Source organism: Schistocerca gregaria, chromosome 6 (assembly GCF_023897955.1).
Source record: "Schistocerca gregaria isolate iqSchGreg1 chromosome 6, iqSchGreg1.2, whole genome shotgun sequence".
In the NCBI taxonomy this organism is placed as follows: Eukaryota; Metazoa; Arthropoda; class Insecta; order Orthoptera; family Acrididae; genus Schistocerca; species Schistocerca gregaria.
Genome location: NC_064925.1, coordinates 320,355,852 through 320,376,062, shown reverse-complemented (window position 1 = coordinate 320,376,062; position 20,211 = coordinate 320,355,852).

Here is a 20,211-nt window from a genome sequence, read left to right as displayed (position 1 = left end):
CATTGACTGTAAATGGTTATGCTCGGCTACCTGGAGACGATTTGCAGCCATTCATGGGCTTCATGTTCCCAAACAACGACGGAAATTTAACAGATGTGAATGAGCCCTGTCACCAGGCCACAATTGTACGCCTTTGGTTTGAAGAACATTAAGGACAATTCGAGCAAATGATTTGTCCATCCAGATAACCAAAAATGTATCCCAAGGAGCATACATAACGGAGAGGTCAACTCATGAACAAAATTTTGCACCGGCAACCCTTTCGCAGTTATGGACGTTGTAGAGGCAGCCATAGCTCTGTATTTCTGCAAGGGGCTTGCAACGAGTTGTTGAGACCACGTTACGTCGAGCTGCAGCATCACGCCGGGAAAAATAAGGTCCTACATGATATTAAGAGGTATCCCATGGCGTTTGGACCTTTGCATGTTAGTCAACCTAGTACTGGGCCACATGTTTTGTATTTCAGAACAAAATACGTTTGAATTTTAAACACAGTTCTCTTGGCGATAGCTTTTTTGAAGACATATTTTTCACGGCCTTCATTTCATTGCTTTATGAAGCTTCTGTCCTTAAGAACAATATAGGGCGATTGGACTATATCTGCACATCACCATTGTTGATAATAGGTCTTTACAGTACGAATGGTTTCTTCTTTCTTCACTTTTGCTTTAATCAGATCAAAGTTACTATCACACTGCGCAAAGGAATGACCTGGAATTGGAAACAGATGTGTGAGCTCCACGTGAAATATTCCTGCCATCTATGAATAAAATGACACGTTCAATTCTTATTTTGACCATCACATGCATAGGAGAACAGAAAATACACTTCACATGCGGAAAGTCTTCCAATTTGATTTCCAGGACGTTTTGTACGAATTGTTTGGTATTTCAAGAGGCACCGTATCGAAAATTTATATCGTATACAGGGAAAACGGAAAAAACATCGTCGCTAAACGACAACGTGGACAAAAGTGTATGCTGAGTATTCGTGACAATCATTGAAGAGGATTGTGACGGCAAATAAGAGGACGACAGCTGCAACAATCAACTCAAAGTTGCACTCGCGAATCTGGTCATCTCGAAAACAACACGAAGGAGTTCCATAAGCAGGGAATTGCACTGTTAGCTGGAATTCCAAAAACACTAACCAGTGATGCTAATAACCGTAACGGTAAAACGTTGTGCCGAAGCCACAGAACTTGGGCAATGGGGCAGTGGAGGAAAGTAGTTTAGTCGGATGAGTCTTGCTTAATGCTGTTTCTAATTTCTAGCCGAGTTTACATCCCAAGAATGGAACATGGTGGGGATTCGTTGATGATGTGGATAGTCAAATCAGGGAATACGAAGGGATCATTGGTTATCCTCCAAGGTCGTATTCTCCGAGGGCCAATTTGACCAATCCGGTCCATCCTCTGGTACAATACTTGCTCCAAGACGACAGGGCATCTGTCCACACAGCTCGCTCGACCAGGACTGGTTTTGTGGGCACGAGGATGAATTGCTGCATCTCCCCCGGCCGACAGAGTCACCATATCTCAGTATCGTAGAGTCTTTGTGTTCAGCATTGGACAGAACTATGGGTCGTCGCCGCCCATGTCAATCAATATTTCCAGACCTTGCCTCTGTTTTTTAAGAAGAATGGTATAAGGTTCCCTCGAAAGATATGCAGGATGCGTATTTATCCAGGGTGGGACGACTGGAAGCTGTTTTGACATCAACCTTTTTTCTACGCCATACTAGGCAATGGTAGTTTCTGTTAGCGATGTTCCCATATTTATGCCCCCTCCCCGTATCACTTCTTTTACGGGGCCCAACAAAAGGTTAATGTTCTACGAGTTTGAACACGGGGGGAGGGGGGGCACTTGAAAAAACAGAAAAGAGAAGTGCTAATGCTCAATCAAGATACAGTGTGGGCCAGTGAAGTGAAATGGAAAGAAGACAAGGACTTATGGTAACGTGAGTATAGGATACTATCAACAGCAGCAGAAAATGGTGTAATGGGGGTAATGGGAGTAGGATTTGTTATGAAGAGGTAGGTAGGCGAGAAAATGAGCTTCTGTGAACAGTTCAGTGATAGGGTTATTCTCATCAGAATCGACAGCAAACCATCAGTGACAATGATAGTTGAAATGTACGAGCCGTTCTGGCGACTCGTAGGTGAAGAGATAGAAAAAGCATGTGAGGATATTGAACAGGTAACGCAGTACGTAAGGAGGGATGAAAATCTAATAAACACGGGGGATTGGTATACAGTTGAAGAGGAAGAAGTAGAAGAAAGGTTTATGAGAAAATGTGGGCTTGATAGTAGGAATGACAGAGGAGGAAGACTAATTGAGTTCTGCAATAAAATTCACATAGTGACAGGGAATACTCTGTTCAAGAATCACAAACGAAGGAGGTATAATCGGAAAAGACAGGAAATTACGGTTAGCTTAATTACATCACGGTCAGGCAGATTTCAAAATCAGGTACTGGATTCTAAGGCGTACCCAGGAGCAGATATATTTAGTCGTGATGCACAGTATGCTGAAAATTAAGAAACTGAACACGAAGAATCAATGCACAAATAAGTGGGATATGGACGTACTAAGGAATGGAGAGGTACGCCTCAAAATATCCGAGACTATAGAAACTTAGATAAGGGATAGCACAGTAGGCAGTTCAGTCGAAGAAGAATGGACCAATACCATTTTTCGGTATATGAACTGTATGAACATGCGTTGATAAGGCCACGAAAAAAGAAACCCGGTGATATGACATGTTAGGAGCTCAACAGTAGAAAAAATATATTTTGAGGGAAACGGCATACTCACCGACATTGGCGGAGGTCGTATATCGTATTATGAAACCGTGAGCACCGGCTTAAATCCATCTAGGAATTGCTTACTCGCGAGTTGCAACAGATCATTTAAAATGTTATCATCTCCCTTAGCAAGAGGTTTATAAATTCAAGTTTTTCTAATAAATCCAATTTCTAGCCTTTTATTTCCTTACGTAAAACGATGGTTTCTTCTAATTCCCTCGGAGAATGGTCTGAAATACGTAAGTGTTCAGCAGATGAAGAATTATACACATCTCTCCCTTTCTTACCCAACAGGTATTATGTCCTTCACATTTTTGTAACAGAAGTAAGCTTCGTAATTGTCTATTATCTTCTGCACACTAAAGCTACCCGCAGTATCACTATGCTAGATAAATGTACTACAGATTACGCCCATGTATATGGCACTCACTGCTTTCCCATTTTTCTTATGGCTTAAGCTTCCATAGTGTTAAGCGAAAGTTTTTTCTTATTAGCGAGGTTGTTTTACCTTATATTTTCTCTTCTTTCCCCATTGGATTTATAACAGTAATCATCTGTAAACAGAACTCTGCCTTCTGTGCTCTGAATTTATGTACAATATTACTCTGTCAGCAAATGTATTAATAACTTTATACGGAATGTACACCTGTAAATTTTTATATTTCTAATAGCTTTGTAGAGGAATTTCCATACTTACTTTAATATAAAATGCTGTTATTCAACACAACCAAGGCACAGTTCATACGCGCGTGTATTTAGCACCCTCTGTAGCCCAATCTTTCCTGATAGCCTGAGTTTTTATATGCCGGCCGAGGTGGCCGAGCGGTTCTAGGCGCTACAGTTTGGAACTGCGCGATCTCTACGGTCGCAGGTTCGCATCCTGCCTCGGGCATGGATGTGTGTGATGTCCTTAGGTTAGTTAGGTTTAAGTAGTTCTAAGTTCTAGGGGACTTATGACCTCAGAAGTTAAGTCACATAGTGCTCAGAGCCATTTGAACCATTTTTTTGTCTGTGTATCTGTAGCAGCTGGCCTTAGTCTCTGATATAAGGTACATGTACCTTACGCAAATATTTTATCTTGTGACGCCTATCACATTTGTACGTTAACACGAGGATTGTAATGTACAAAATGTACAAGATCCAAGAAGGGACAATAAGAGTGGAAGACCAAGAGCGAAGTGCTTGGATTAAAAATGATGTAAGGCAGCGATGTGCTCTTTCGCCCCTACTATTCAATCTATACATTGAAAAAGCAATGACTGAAATAAAAGAAAGGTTCAGAAGTGGAATTAAAACTCAAGGCGATAGATTCTCTGACGACATTGCTATCCACAGTGAAAGTGAAGAAGTATAATAGGAATTGCTAAACTGAATGAACAGTTAGAGTACAGGATATGGAACTGAGAGTAAATCGAAGAAAGACGAAAGTAAAGAGAAATAATAGAAATGAGGACAGCGAGAAACTTAACATCAAGATTGATGATCGCGAAGTAGATGAAGTTACGGAATTCTGCTACCTAGGTGGCAAAATAACCACGACTGACGAAGAAAGGAGGACATCAACAGCAGACCAGCAAGGGGAAAAAAGCCAATTCTGGCCAAGAGAAGTCTGCTAGTATCAAACATAGGCCTTAACGTGAGCAAAAAAATTAGGAAAATGTACATTTGGAGCACAGCATTGTATCGTAGTGAAACATGGACCTTGAGAAAACCGGAACGGAAGAGCATCGAAGCATTTGAGATGTGTGCTACAGATGAATGTTGAAAATTAGGTGGACTGATAAGATTAGGAATGGGGTGGTTTTCTGGAAAACTGGCAAGGAAAAACTATATGAAAAACAGTGACAAGAAGAAAGGACAGGTTGCTTTGACATCTGTTAAAATATTACGGAATGACTTCCGTGGTACTAGACGGAGCTGTAGAAGGTAAAATCTGTAGAAGACAGAGACTACAATACGTCCAGCAAATAATCGAGGACGTAGGTTGCAAGTGCTACTCTGAGATGAAGCAGTTGGCACAGGACAGGAATTCGTGGTGGGATGAAAAAAAAAATCGGGTCTTACATAAGTTCTGAAGAACATCTAAATTATTCAGTTAATTCGGGTTCCTGAAACTTTCCCGGTATCTTTGGCGTCTATAACTAAGCATTTGGCAATTGAGGTTTTAGGCATTTCCGTAACACTCTTCCTTTATTCAAACAAACCTGTGAAATTCCTTGTTGTCGTTCTTTCTATAGCTTCAATAATCCCTGTTTTATTTATTATGGGTCTCATATAGCTGCGGAATGTTCTAAAATGGTAAGCACAAGTAATTTGTAAGCAGTCTCCTTCGTAGACTCACCACGTTTTCGCATTATGCTTCCAATGAGCCGAATTTTGTCAGCTGCCTTACCGATGACTGAATATATGTGGTCGTTCGCTTTCATACCACTACAAATTGTTGCACACAGATTTTTTTATGTGGTCATTGATTTCATTTGTCAACCCACTGACATTATAGTCACAGAATACAATTCCCCTTCCATTTCGTGAAGTGCTCAGTTTGACATTTATGAACATTTAAAAGAAGCCACTTAAATTTTTAATGTTGTCGATCTGTCAATCAGCAGTTGTTATTAATAATATATTGTGATTTTAGGTTGGTAAAACTCTACGACACACACACACACACACACACACACACACACACACACACACACACACACACACACAAGTAGTAGAGCAATGTGGGACCCGTGAACTTTTGATATCAAATTGATATGCTAACTAATTAAATTCATTTATTAAACCATCCCCTCACAATTCCCGTAATCTATTGCTATGCTAATTGATTTATGACCACATGAGCGTCGATTTATGACCCCTGAGGAAAACCCGTCACTCAGAGAATTATCGAAACCCTCACCCTTCTCCGCCCCCACCCATTTGAGAAAAGAGGTACTTGTTTCTGTCTTACCACCCCCTTTCAATTCAGTAACACTCCCCCCCCCCCTGGAAAACCCCCTGGCTTTCCCATCCTATCCCCCACTTCTCTCTCCCTTCCCTCCCTTCTTCTCACCCTTCTCTATCAGAAAGCTGGCGGCAAAAAGATGTAGCTTGTGCTGCAGGGGGATGTCAATAACAACATATTGCTCCATTCAATTTTTGTATGCTTTATTTGATCACTTTTCGGGGACAGGGCACCACCACTTGGGTAGAGATCACATCTACAGCACTCCCGCCACTGCTTCCCATAGTGTAATAACTGTAAGCACAGAGAAGTGGAATGAAGTGCGGTATATTAGCTGCCACTCTGCGGCACCCGCGAATGTGTCTATCGTGTGCGCGCCGTCACGGAGTTCAAAGTGCAGATTCCTAATTACAGCTCAAGATACTAAATACCATCGACCACCGACTGGATGTCGGCTTCCTTTGATCTCACGGATCCCAAACAAAGCATCAGGTAGTGGCATTTCTTCGATTGGGAAACTCTCCATTCGTTTCCTGTCTCTGTCTTTCTCAAACGTCTACTGCCTGCTTGTGTGTGAACCAATGTGTCCAAACACGCAGACGGAGGTTTCCCTTACTACCCAGAATACTGTATTTCAATTGGCAAATACTGGGAACAAAGGGAGAGCTGACGCAATGGCCATATCAAAAATGGAGGAAAATAGTCCATATCAACCACCCTAACAAAATAATTGTTTAACAATTGACAGGCGTCAAATAGATCACATTAAATGCTCAACACCACATTACGATGTTCTTCTTCGTAATAAAACATATTTTCAACGTTTGAGAATTACTCACAAATATTTGGCAAATCAAGGAATGAAATTTCGGCCACAAATAATCATTGCGCTAAATATATCCGATGTCTTGTATCCCCCCTGTTTGACAACACAAGCACCATGCTCCACCACAAAGGATCCACGAAGCATATCTGGCGGAAAAACCCTTCTTATTGCACACACTCGTGATTGTTAACTACACGCCATCTGCCGAATGCTGGGACTGCTCCGCCCGGGAAATGCCTCACATGTGTGCGCCAGTCGATAGAGGCTCGCACACCCATCAGCCATGCCTGCACTTGCATACGCATCTCTAGTCGCACCAGACGCTCAGAACCGAAATAGATTGTCATTGTGACCACCGACCAGTCGACCGGTCAATTTATATGGCGAGAATAATCGCCCAGCACAAACACTTTTCATATTGGACCTCCTCATGTTATACGCACGTCCGCTCCTGTCACTGCTCAACGAGCATACTGGCTAGTTCGCTTTTCAGCCATCCAAAGGGCGCCGCCTCCGGGATCTGTATCTGCGTCTGTGGGCAAGAGCAGACAGGTCAGAGCATTCTTCGCAACTAACCGGCCACCACAGGCTAAGACGCAGCTTCTGGTCGACCGAAGCCTCATGACTATTCCTCACACTGGCCACAGCACACAGCAAGAAAAGCAGGTGCGACTCTGACGTGTAGTTGTAACTGCAATTCCGCACAGACATAGTCTCTCCCCAGTTTAAAGAATCCACTTTACTCAATGCAAGACAAGGATGTTATTGTCGATAGATTTCGAATTTCTCAAGCGACAAGTACATTCCTCCCTTTTATATTCGAAGACAGATGAAATCGGAGCATACACACATTTTCACATCGCTGGAGTATCGTTACTTGTTGTGAAAATCCTGTACAACAGTATGGCAAATGCTATATTTCCTCTAAGTATTCTCCCATCAAGTAAATAAATCTGCTCTTATTAGGTTAATATCTGCTACACCCTGCAACACAAGACCAGAGTACTGAACTCATGTTCGCCTCATGACTGAGCATGCTGTACCTCTGTCACAGGATGCCTCCTCACTTTCCAGTTTTTTGAACCAAATCCTTCGCCATCTACTAAGTCTCTTAATTTAGCAGCGCACAGGAGTTGCAGATATCAGGGTTTATACAGCGTCTCACTTTGCAATTTCGCTAATGTAGCTGATTTTATTACAATGGTCATCCCTCCCTGTGTAGGAGGGAGATTGAAAGGACTCGTCACAAGTAAAAAACACCTGATTGTCACTCCAACTCGCGAATCATATCCGTGGTACTCTCGTAAACGCTTTCACCCACACAGCTGCACGTCATTGATATGAAAGTGACTACTTAATTAAATTGATCATGAGTCACTTTGCATGGTGAGTAATTCTTTTCTTGCAGTTGGAGATAAGACTTGTAAGATAAGATACGAGAAATAGCTGTCAAATGGATACTTAGAGGTAGTCTTTTTCCTTCGTTCTATTTTCGAGTGGAACAAGAAAGGAAATGACTAGTAGCTGTAAAGGGCACCCTCTGCAGCACAACGTACAGTAAACTGGCGCACTTGCTCTACGTATTGATAGCTGTACTACATCTACAAGCAACTTTAAAATAAATGGCTGGAAATGAGGTCATCATGATCACATATGCAGAAGTGACATAAAGCCGGTAAAATTACGAACATTGTCAGAAAATGTACCTTCGGATAGCTACACTATCTGGTCAAAAGCATCCGGACACCCCAAAAAACATATGCTTTTCATATCCATGATTTGTGCTGTCATTTACTACCAGGTAGTGATAGACATCGTGAGAGAGCAAAATGGGGCGCTCCGCGGAACTCACGGACTTTTAACGTGGACAGGTGGGCGGGTGTTACTTCTGTCATACGTCTGCACACTCCACAACATCCCTAGGTCTACTGTTTCCAATCGGATAGTGATGTGGAAACGTGGAGGGACACGTACAGCACAAAAGGGTACAGGCCGACCTCGTCTGTTGACTGACAGAGACCGCCGACAGTTGAAGAGGGTCGTAATGTGTAATAGGCAGACATGTATCCAGACCATCGCACAGGAATTCCAAACTGCACCTCGATCCACTGCAAGTACTATCAAATTTAGGCGGTAGGTGAGAAAACTTGGATTTCATGGTCGATCGGCTGCTCATAAGCCACACATCACGCCAGTAAATGCCAAACGACTCCTTTCTTGGCGTAAGGAGCGTGAGCATTGGACGATTGAACAGTGGAACAACATTGTGTGGAGTGGCGAATCACGGTACACTATGTGGCGATCCGATGGTAGGGTGTGGGTATGGCGAATGTCCGGCGAATGTCATCTGCAGCGTGTGTAATGCCAACAGTAAACAGGCGGTGGTGTTATGGTGTGGTCGTGGTTTTCATGCAGGGGGCTTGTTGTTTTGCGTGGCACTATCACAGCACACGCCTACATTGATGTTTTAGGCACCTTCTTGCTTCCCACTGTTGAAGAGCAATTCGGGGATGGCGATTGCATCTTTCAACATGATCAAGCACCTGTTCATGATGCACGGCCTGTGGCGGAATGGTTACATGACAATAATATCCCTGTTATGGACTGACCTGCACAGAGTACTGACCTGAATCCTATAGAACGCCGACTTCGTGCCAGGCCACACCGATCGACATCGATACCTCTCCTCCGTGAAGAATGGGCTGCTATTCCCCAAGAATCCTTCCAGCACCTGACTGGACGTGTGCCTGCGAGAGTGGAAGCTGTTATCAAGGCTAAGGATGGGCCAACACCATGTTGAATTCCAGCATTATCGACGGAGGGTGCCACGAACTTGTAAGTCATTTTCAGCTAGGTGTCCGGATACTTTTGATCACATAGTATATGTGGTACTTGTATAGCAATGATTCTATTTTTTTTGCGAGGAAGTTGGTAGTTTTATCGTCTTATAGTTCCTCAGCATAATGAGTGGGAAAGAAAACTTGCAGGGAGAATAAATATTAACAGTGTTGCATTCCCTACTTCGGTAGCAGGTTCGAATCCTGCCTCGGGCATGGATGTGTGTGATGTCCTTAGGTTAGCTAGGTTTAAGTAGTTTTAAGTTCTAGTGGACTGATGACCACAGATGTTGTCCCATAGCGCTTTTTTTATGAGGAAGTTGGTAGTTTTATCATCTTATAGTTCCTCACCATAATGAGTGGGAAAGAAAACTTACTGGGAGAATAAATATTAACAGTGTTGCATTCCCTGCTTCGGTCGCAGGTTCGAATCCTGCCTCGGGCATGGATGTGTGTGATGTCCTTAGGTTAGCTAGGTTTAAGTAGTTTTAAGTTCTAGTGGACTGATGACCACAGATGTTAAGTCCCATAACGCTCAGAGCCATAGTGTTGCATTCCAAGTGGATAATATACCGGAAAACACACTAATTTAACATTGTACCACGTTTAAGTGCAGAACCATGCAGCCTTAGGAGTGTGCGTATGTTTATGTTCTACGATCATTTCTCTCTTTGCATTTCTCTTATACCTTATTGGTATGGAATACAAACACTACAACAGTGCTAGAGAACTGATAGCTCAAGCTATTCAAATGTATCTGGCGTGACGTGAGTGAGACTGGTATGGAAAAGTCTTCATAGAATGGCACTAGTGCCTCCCTACTTCTGGTCAGTTCCAAATTAAATCGTAGACAATATTGCAGGGATGGTTAAAGACAGAGGGATAGTAACAAGATGCGTAGGGAGAACATCTAGAGTTTTGCTCAGGATCCACAAATGCGAGAATACTTCGTGACTCCAATCCACATATGGAGAGATGGGTAATCAAAATAAAATCTTAAATAATTTAAAAAACTGTTTGTACAAACGAATGTAAATTCTACGCTGTCCAGTCACAAGGAAAAAAATTTAATAAGCAATACTTCTCAGATCAAATGAAAGGAGACTGCGCCAAGAGGCATAAGCCCTGACGCTAAAGGAAGCTTCCCAGTCTACGTAAAGTGGTAACATGGAGTGTAAACCTATAAGAGAAATCGAACATTAAACTGTTTTCGTGTCGAAGGAGGCAGCCGATGGAAATATCCCGAACGGCTATTATAGAACTTCAGCCTCGACTTCGAACGGTACATAAGCAAGAGATTCTGAGAGAGGGTTGAGAGGGAGAGCAGTAGTGGCCGCTTTGAGGAGCCACCGTGTAGCCACGCCAGGCGGCAGCAGCAGCAGAAGGATGGAGAAGTAATATTCTCAGCGGGAAGTCGGTGATCAGATCCTGTGACACGCACATCAACTGCAAGATAAGTAATCACCATCTATTCTGGTGAATAGCTTTAAACATAGACGATCTGTCTTTGTCTCAAGGAATAGATAGCATTTGTACTTTCGTAATTCACAAGAACAATTTAAGGAATAGTAATTGTCTCTTGTAAGCTTAGGCGAGTGGCCTGTTGATAAATTGAGTCTGACATTTACTAAAGAAAGGGTTGGGAACTGGCACCTCTTTTATAAGTTACCAAAGAGATAATAAATGTATTGCGTAAATAAATACTGAACTCTTTAGCATACCCATTCTGCAATTAATCGTAAAAGATTATCACTGCAACCAAGAACTACAGTTTTATCCCGGAGAGCTTACTCCCTCTCATCTTCGACAACAAAGGTGGACACCCCAACAACCCTCAGATTGTCGTCAACGTTCATATTGCACTACAAAACTCTGCTGGGACGCGACAGCACCTCCTCTCTGCTGATGGCTATTTTCTACACTAAGAAACAGTATTTACGTTATGTGATGTCGGCAGTGTAACAAGGTTCGCGATATGTCCACAGGTATATAGAACTTGCAAAGTAGTCGATGGTGTGGTTTAGCAATGATACATAAATTGAGAAAATTGAGAATCATGCTGCAATTTCATTGGTTGATAGCATCACGAGATCGACGCAATGAGACGTTTTGCTGACGTGATAAGTCATCAAGAGAAGACGTTTGGAACTCGAGTAATTGGGTAAAATGCCTTTTGAAACACGGAAAATTTGGTAAAATTACGAATATTGATGGAAAATACTTAAAGTTGTGGTAAATACGAGAAAAATGTGGATAAATGAGGGTACTTACATAATCGTCCAGGAGTATGAAAACCATTCTATTCCTCCACCAACAGATTTACAACTAATGGTCCATGATATCCATCCTCCTCCAGAATAGCCCCTTAGTCCTCATGTGGTTACACACTGTAAATCATAAAAATGGAAGACGCAGTGTCCAAAGATTTGGAACTTATGATGACTATTACCTAGGACACCGAAACGGTGACCATGTACTTCGGTACAGTTTTCACTGCCAGTGTGAGGGATCAATGCTTTTGGTCTCCTGAAAAATGAAACAGCGAGACATCTGCCACCCCGTCACTGTGGTACATGAGTTTAAATGTAGAGGTCGCCACCTTCGGAGAGCTGCTTGGAAACTCTCCATAATGCTGCAAACTTACAGTTTCCACATGTTGCGATGTCTTCCAAAATTTTGTCAATAAGAAACACAACCTCCGTGTTTTATTTCAACCATCCTATGTATTGTGGGAGCAGCTTATCTTACACTATGCAATGTCCAGCTTTCTGTGAGAGCTTATTGATCGAAACGCGTTAATGTTAGTTTAGCAGCTGACACAGACCTCAATGTCATGCTAGAAAAACAAAATATATGGCGGTGTACAAAGCTATAGTCGTATATTGCTTGGATGTGTTACAGAGAAAAACAATGTATCAGACTGTTTATGAAAGAACAACTGAGGAACACTCGCTTGTGATTGATAGTGTGTGGGATATGGTCTTCGCACAGTAAAGGAGAGAAAACTTTGCAGACGTCTGTGAAAGCAACTTCGATAACTAGCCACCTGCTCCAATTGACCAATATGTGTATACTGCTTGGATGTGTTACAAAAAAAAAAACAATGTATCAGACTGTGTATGGGATGACCATATATGCTCGATGTGAACACGCAGACGGCATTTTTTTCGATATGTCGGACTGGAGTGCGACGAGGAGACTGCCTCTCCCCTCTTTTGTGTAACCTGGTACTGGAGAGAGCCCGAAGAGAGGTAGCAAGCCTAGGAACAGTAATCCAGTTGCGGATGATGTTTACGTCTACGTCTACGTGATTACTCTGCTATTCACAATAAAGTGCCTGGCAGAGGGTTCAATGAACCACTTCAAGCTGTCTCTCTACCGTTCCACTCTCGAACGGCACGCGGGAAAAGCGAGCACTTAAATTTTTCAGTGTGAGCCCTGATTTATCTTATTTTATCGTGATCATTTCTCCCTATGCATGTGGGTGGCAACAGAATGTTTTCGCAATCGGAAGAGAAAACTGGTGATTGAAATTTCCTGAGAAGATCCCGTCCCAACGAAAAACGTCTTTGTTTTAATGATTGCCACTCCAGTTCACGTATCATGTCTATGACACTATCTCCCCTATTTCGCGATAATACAAAATGAACTGCCCTTCATTGTACTTTTTCGATGTCATCCGTCAGTCCCAACTGATGCGGATCCCACACCGCACAGCAATACTCCAGAACAGGGAGGACAAGTGTGGTCTAAGAACATTAATGGAAGAGACAATGACAACAGGCCTGAAGTTGAATATGGATAAGACAAAATACCTCGTAGTTAGCAGAGAAAATGATGACAGGCTCCTGAAGGTGGAGGACAAAGTCTTTGAATGGGTAAAAGACTTTAGATATCTTGGGGTTATACTCAGTGAAAGGAACGAGGTAGACCAGGAAATTACTGCACGAATACAAGCAGGAAACAGGCCAAGGTTTGCTCTGGGAAAGCTTTTAAAGTCCCGGCTTCCATCGAGATCCACCAAGACCAATATATACAAGACAATAATGCAACCTGTAGTCTTATGTGGAGCAGAGACCTCGACCATCACCCAAAAGATGGAAAGGAAACTCCTGACATTTGAGAATGCCATCCTCAGGCAGATTTTTGGACCAGTGAAGCACGGAAATGGAGGAAAAGAAAGAACTGTGAATTGTAGGAGTTACACAAGTCGATGGACATCGTGGCAGTGGTCTAAGAAAGAGGACTGAAGTGGTACGGACACGCAATGCGTCGAGATGGCCAGATCATCAGGCAGGTAGTGGAGGAAGATACAGAGGCAAAAGACCACGGGGAAGACCGCGGCTCCGATGGACTGATCTGGTCAGAGAGGACATGAGTACTCTGGGGCTGTCTGAAGAAGGATCCATGGACAGAGGACGCTGGAGGAGGCTGATTGATGAGGCCAAAGGCCGACTGCGGTTTGTGTGACCAACGCAGTAAGTAAATAAATGCGTCGGAACAGAGAGACACAGTAAAATCGTATCATGTTCTCTACCAGGTGACATTAGCGAACTTTTTGTAGCTCGTAGCTATACTCCATTGGACGTTATAAGAATACGATAAAGCATATTAGGACATGTACAGGAGGCATTTATAGGCAGTCATTTGATATCAGTGAATAATGGGTTTAAGCTTCTGAATTTCTTTGTACAGTCCGAATATAGTCCGCATGGTTATGAATTTACTCGTGTACGTTAGTGTGCTATTTCTGTCGTTGTGGTAGCTCTCTACCTACTCAGTGACAGGTGGAGGACTAGACAGCCATCTAACTAACAGAACAGTGCTGAAGGAAAGTGATGGATTTCGGGACTTGTCGCGGAACATCTCTTTCTCGTCGAAATTAGGTGAATACAGATGCTATATATCGAAGACTGGAAGATTCGTGAGAATAAGGCACGCGATATTCTGATGAAATGGAAGTGAGTGAGCTCTATACCGCTACATCTAGGTGTTGTGGGCAAACATACATCTAGCGAAGTGACTGCCATGAGAAAATTAGAAGTTTTATTGATAAATAAGAGTCAACGTACTTCCGTAAGTTTTGTGCACTTGTGAATGGATGGAGTGACATCTTGATAGACAGACTAAATTGTAAAGTGAGACGCTGTATAAACCCTGATATCTGCAACTCCTTAGTGCCGGCCGGGGTGGCGGAGCGGTTCTAGGTACTACAGTCTGGAACCGCGCGACCGCTACGGTCGTAGGTTCGAATCCTGCCTCTGGCATGGATGTGTGTGATGTCTTTAGGTTAGTTAGGCTTAAGTAGTTCTAAGATCTAGGGGACTGATGATCTCAGAAGTTAAATCACATAGTTCTCAGATCCATTGTTTTGCAACTCCTTAAGAGACTTAGTAGGTGGCGAAGGATTTGGTTCAGAGAGCTGGAAAGTGAGGAGGCGTCCTGTGACAGAGGTACAGCATGCTCAGTCATAAGGCTAACATGAGTTCAGCATTCTGGTCTTGTCATGCAGGGTGTAGCAAACATTAACCTGATAAGAGCAGATGTTATTTACTTGATGAGAGAATACTTGGAGGAAATATAGCCTATGTCATACTGTTGTACAGGGTCTTCACAACAAGTAACGATACTTCAGCGATGTGAAAATGTGTGTATGCTCCGATTTCATCTGTCTTCGAATATAAAAGGGAGGAATCTATTTGTCGCTTGAGAAATTCGAAATCCATCGACAATAACATTCCTGTCTTTGATTGGGTAAAGTGGATTTTTTGAACTGGAGAGAGTCTATGTCTGTGCGGAATTGCAGTTACAACTATACGTCAGAGTCGCACCTGCTTTTCTTGTAGTGTGCTATGGCCAGTGTGAGGAATAGTCATGAGGCTTCGGTAGACCGGAAGCTGTGTCTTAGCCTGTGGTGGCCGGTTAGTTACAAAGGATGCTCTGAGCTGTCGGCTCTTGCCCTCAGCCGCTGATACAGATCCCGGAGGCGGCGCCCTTTGGATGGCTGAATAGCGCACTAGCCAGTATGCTCGTTGAGCAGTGACAGGAGCGGACGTGTGTATAACATGAGGAGGTCCAATATGAAAAGTATTTGTGCTGGACGATTATTCTCGCCGTATAAATTATTCGGTCGACTGATCGGTTGTCACAGTGACAATCTATCTCGGTTCTGAGCGTCTGGTGCGACTAGAGATGCGTATGCAAGTGCAGGCATGGCTGATGGATGTGCAAGCCTCTGAGCCTCTGCCGACCGCCGCACATGTCCTGGGCGGCGCAGTCCCAACATTCGGCAGATGGCGTATAGTTAAGAATCACCAGTGTGTGCAATCTGAAGGGTTTTCTCGCCAGATATGTTTAGTCGAAACGTTGTGATAGACACAACTGGCGACCCAGAATGGTGGCTAGTATACTGCACTTCATTCCATTTCTTGGTGCTTACTGTTATTATGTAATGGATAGTGGGGGAAGGATTCCTGCTTCCCCCAGATGTGAGCTCTCCCCAAGTGGCAGAGCCCTGTCTCCCGTAAACTGATTAAATAAAGGCTATGGCAATTGAACTGAACAACATATTATCATTATTGACATTGATTCGAATGTCGTGAAATCTTTACTCTGAAGAACAGACTGAGTTTTTTCTCACTAATATGCTGATGGAGAGTTTAGGGAAAAGGGGGCTGGTGAGAGGGGAAGTGGGAGACTGGAGGGAAGGGCTGGATGATTTACCAGGAGGGAGAAAAAGTGACTCTGAACTGAACTTTAAAAGGGTGACAAAACAAAGTGCCCCTTTCCCTAGATGGGTGTTGGAGAAGGATGGGTAATTAGTATGGGTTTCTCAGAAGGGGATCGTAAATCAACCCTTACGAGTCATAAATCAGTTAGCATAAAAACACGTTAAGGGGACAGTGCGTGGATGGTTTAATTGATCAATTTAGTTAATTGGCATATCAATTTGATATCAAAAGTGCACCACGACCTGCATCACCGTACTATTCACACTCATTACCTTTAACCGAAGAGTTCAGATAATACATTCCATAGCTGCCAACACTACATAATATTAAACAGGTTAACATGATGGGAGAGTGTGTCTACTATTTGTATAGTACGCTGAGAATGAAATCACAGAAAGGGCGTAATGCGAAACTGCTTGTAACTTATGTGTAAACTACCAGAACCTGAAAGCCGAATGTGCTGGATATAAATAAACATGTTATTATATTTCAGACGACAGATGGTGCCTTAATAAATTTAATAAATAAAATTTGGTAAAACAAATATTCCCTGTATTCTGTTGTACACAGACGATCCTAACCTAAAAATCATAAACATAGGTCACCAGTCTTTGAATCACTTTGAAATCTTATCAATATCTGGCTGAATGTATGTGTATCTTTTTTTCAGACCGAACATCATTAGAGGTAAGTGTATCACATGCGAACGTTTGAGGTTACCATTAACAATGTTTGCCAGGAAATTAATACAAAGAATGGACCAAAATGTCTCAACACCCATCCCTTGGGCATGCATGAGCTTACTGCCACTTGTGTCAATGACTCTCCATCGATGACAGCATGCTGTGTCCTGCTTACCAAACTGTCTTCATTTTGGTCACAAATTTTGTTTCCTATCTCATATGATGCTGTTTCTTTCGATGTATCAGGGCATAATTTCTTTGCCGTATAATGAAGGAGGGAAGTAGGATTATGGTTTAATGCCCTGTCATTATTGAGGTCATTAAAGAAGGACCACAGGGTCACATTGTTTCAAGAATAGGGAAGGAAACTGGCCATACACTATCGAAGGAACCAGCCAGGTATTAGTCCCGAGCGATTTAGGGAAATCACAGAAAACTTATACCAGGAAGGTCGGACGCAGCTTTGAACTGTCGCCCTTGCGAGTGCGAGTCCATTGTGCTATGTATGTTGTGTATGATTTCGTACACAATGCTAAGGAGGGGTGCAGAGTAGTGCAGCAACTGTAGAGTAGTGCAGCAACTGTTGTCGTAGGAAAGCTGGACAGCAACGGAAATAATTAGTCAACAAGTAACTCAGCAAAGAGAAGATTTACTTAACTTGTATTTCTCCAAGCTTATGGGGACTCATTACATATGAGGCAGCAAGAAACAGAGTCCAGCTCATTCAATACCAAGCAGAATAAGACTCGTTGTCCTAAGGTACAAATGATCAAATGGCTATAAGCACTATGGGACTTAACATCTGAGGTCATCAGTCCCATAGACTTAGAACGAGTTAAACCTAACTAACCTAAGGACATCACACACATTCATGCCCGAGGCAGAATTCGAACCTGCGACCGTAGCAACAGTGAAGTTCCGGACTGAAGCGCCTAGAACCGCTCGACCACAGCGGCCGGCTGCAAATGATCAAGTCGGGTCTGCGACCAGGTGGTGTCTGCATAGCATCACACTGCGAAATGGTTCCGAGCACAAGTGGTCTGAGCAGCTTTTGCCGGCTGTCCTGTATTGCGGATGCTGAGGGTGCTCGAAGTACAGAGCTGCTGGAGGTGTGGTTCAGTGGATGCCCACCAGATCCCGCCTGACTGCTACGGATGCCTAATGGAACCTTACAGTTCAGTTACCAGTGTAACGACGTCCGTGGGATGATATCAGTATGCGATACTACTCTGACCACTGCGCCACGTCGGTCCTGGAGTAAATTGCAGTTTTACTATCGAGAACATTTTTCTGTTTATTCTCATATTATTTGATCTTCAGACAAATTTATTAATTGTTTCTTACTTGTGGTTAATTTCAAAGATAGAGGTCCTCATCCTGTAGTATTTGAGCTTGGCGATTAATGCTGTATTGGGGTACCCTAATCCAGCGACCTCTGGTATGGTTACCGTGTAAAAATCTTCATTTGTGTGGCCATAGTGTCCGTAGTTGCTTTATAATTATTATGGGTGTTTTCGTTCTGTCATTGCAACTACAAAATTTCCTGACTTTTTTCAGCAAACGAGTTTCGCTTTATTGAGGTAGAGCATCATCAGTGGCCTGCAATTAAGTTATTTACATTTTGACTTGCTTTTAGATCGAAAAACAGTTCGTTAAGAATAAGTCGATTTCTACTTACGGTGACCTTTGGTTGATTTCTCGCTTACATCGGAAAATGCCGTCTGCTAGCACATCGTTGGTTTTCTTCATTAGACACTGATAATTTTGGTCTAATTTTTAGATGTTCTGCAGCACTATGCATTTCTTATCGAAAAATTAGACGAAAACTATTAGTGTCTATCGAATAAAAACAACGATGTGCTCGTGGTCGTGCGGTAGCGTTCTCGCTTCCCACGCCCGGGTTCCCGGGTTCGATTCCCGGCGGGGTCACGGATTTTCTCTGCCTCGTGATGGCTGGCTGTTGTGCGACGTCCTTAGGTTAGTGAGGTTTAAGTAGTTCTACGTTCTAGGGGACTGATGACCATAGATGTTAAGTCCCATAGTGCTCAGAGCCATTTGAACCATCTGAACAACGATGTGCTAGCAGACGGCATTTCCCGATGCAAACGAAAAGTCAACCGAAAATCAACGTAAGTACAAATCGACTTATTCTTAACGAACTGTTTTTCGATCTAAAAGCAATCCGAAATGTAAATAACTTAACTGCAGACCACTGATGATGCTTTACCTCAATAAAGCGAAACGCGTCTGGTGAAAAACGTCATGCATTTTTGTAGTTGCAATGGCAGAAAAAAAATACCCTCTTGAGCATGTTAAAGTCGCTCTGTCGTCTACTACATAAATATGTTCGGGCAACTTTCATCGGAAAACTGGACGTACGTTTTAGCATTAATCAGAAAGGTATATTCAACCAAGAAAATATAGTATGTACCCTTCAAAAGTTTTGATTAACAATACATTATGCAAACAGAGCTTTAAAAAATCAAGGCTGATACTACAGTTTGATTTCTGTGTCCTTTATTGAAATCTTTAGAAATTTATGAGACGATGATTTGCTCATTAAGCTCATGGCCTAATATTCTCCACAGTGTACAAATGAGCTATGTGTAAAAGAATCATAAAAGAAGGCTGTACACATGGAAGAATCCTGGAGATACTAAAAGGTATCAGATAGATTATATAATGGTAAGACAGAGATTTAGGAATCAGGTTTTAAATTGTAAGACATTTCCAGGGACAGATGTGGACTCTGACCACAATCTATTGGTTATGACCTGTAGGTTAAAACTGATGAAACTGCAAAAAGATGGGAATTTAAGGACATGGGATCTGGATAAGCTGAAAGAACCAGAGGTTGTACAGAGTTTCAAGGAGAGCATAAGGGAACAATTGACAGCAATGGGGGAAAGAAACACAGTAGAAGAAGAATGGGTAGCTCTGAGGGATGAAGTAGTGAAGGCACCAGAGGATAAAGTAGGTAAAATGACGAGGGCTGCTAGAAATCCTTGTGTAACAGAAGAAATATTGAATTTAATTGATGAAAGGAGAAAATATAAAAATGCAGTAAATGAAGCAGGCAAAAAGGAATACAGACGTCTCAAAAATGAGATCGACAGGAAGTGCAAAATGGCTAAACAGGGATGGCTAGAGGACAAATGTAAGGATGTAGAAGCTTATCTCACTAGGGGTAAGATAGATACTGCCTACAGGAAAATTAAAGAGACCTTTGGAGAGAAGAGAACCACGTGTATGAATATCAAGAGCTCAGATGGCAACCCAGTTCTAAGCAAAGAAGGGAAGGCAGAAAGGTGGAAGGAGTATATAGAAGGTTTATACAAGGGTGATGTACTTGAGGACAATATTATGGAAATGGAAGAGG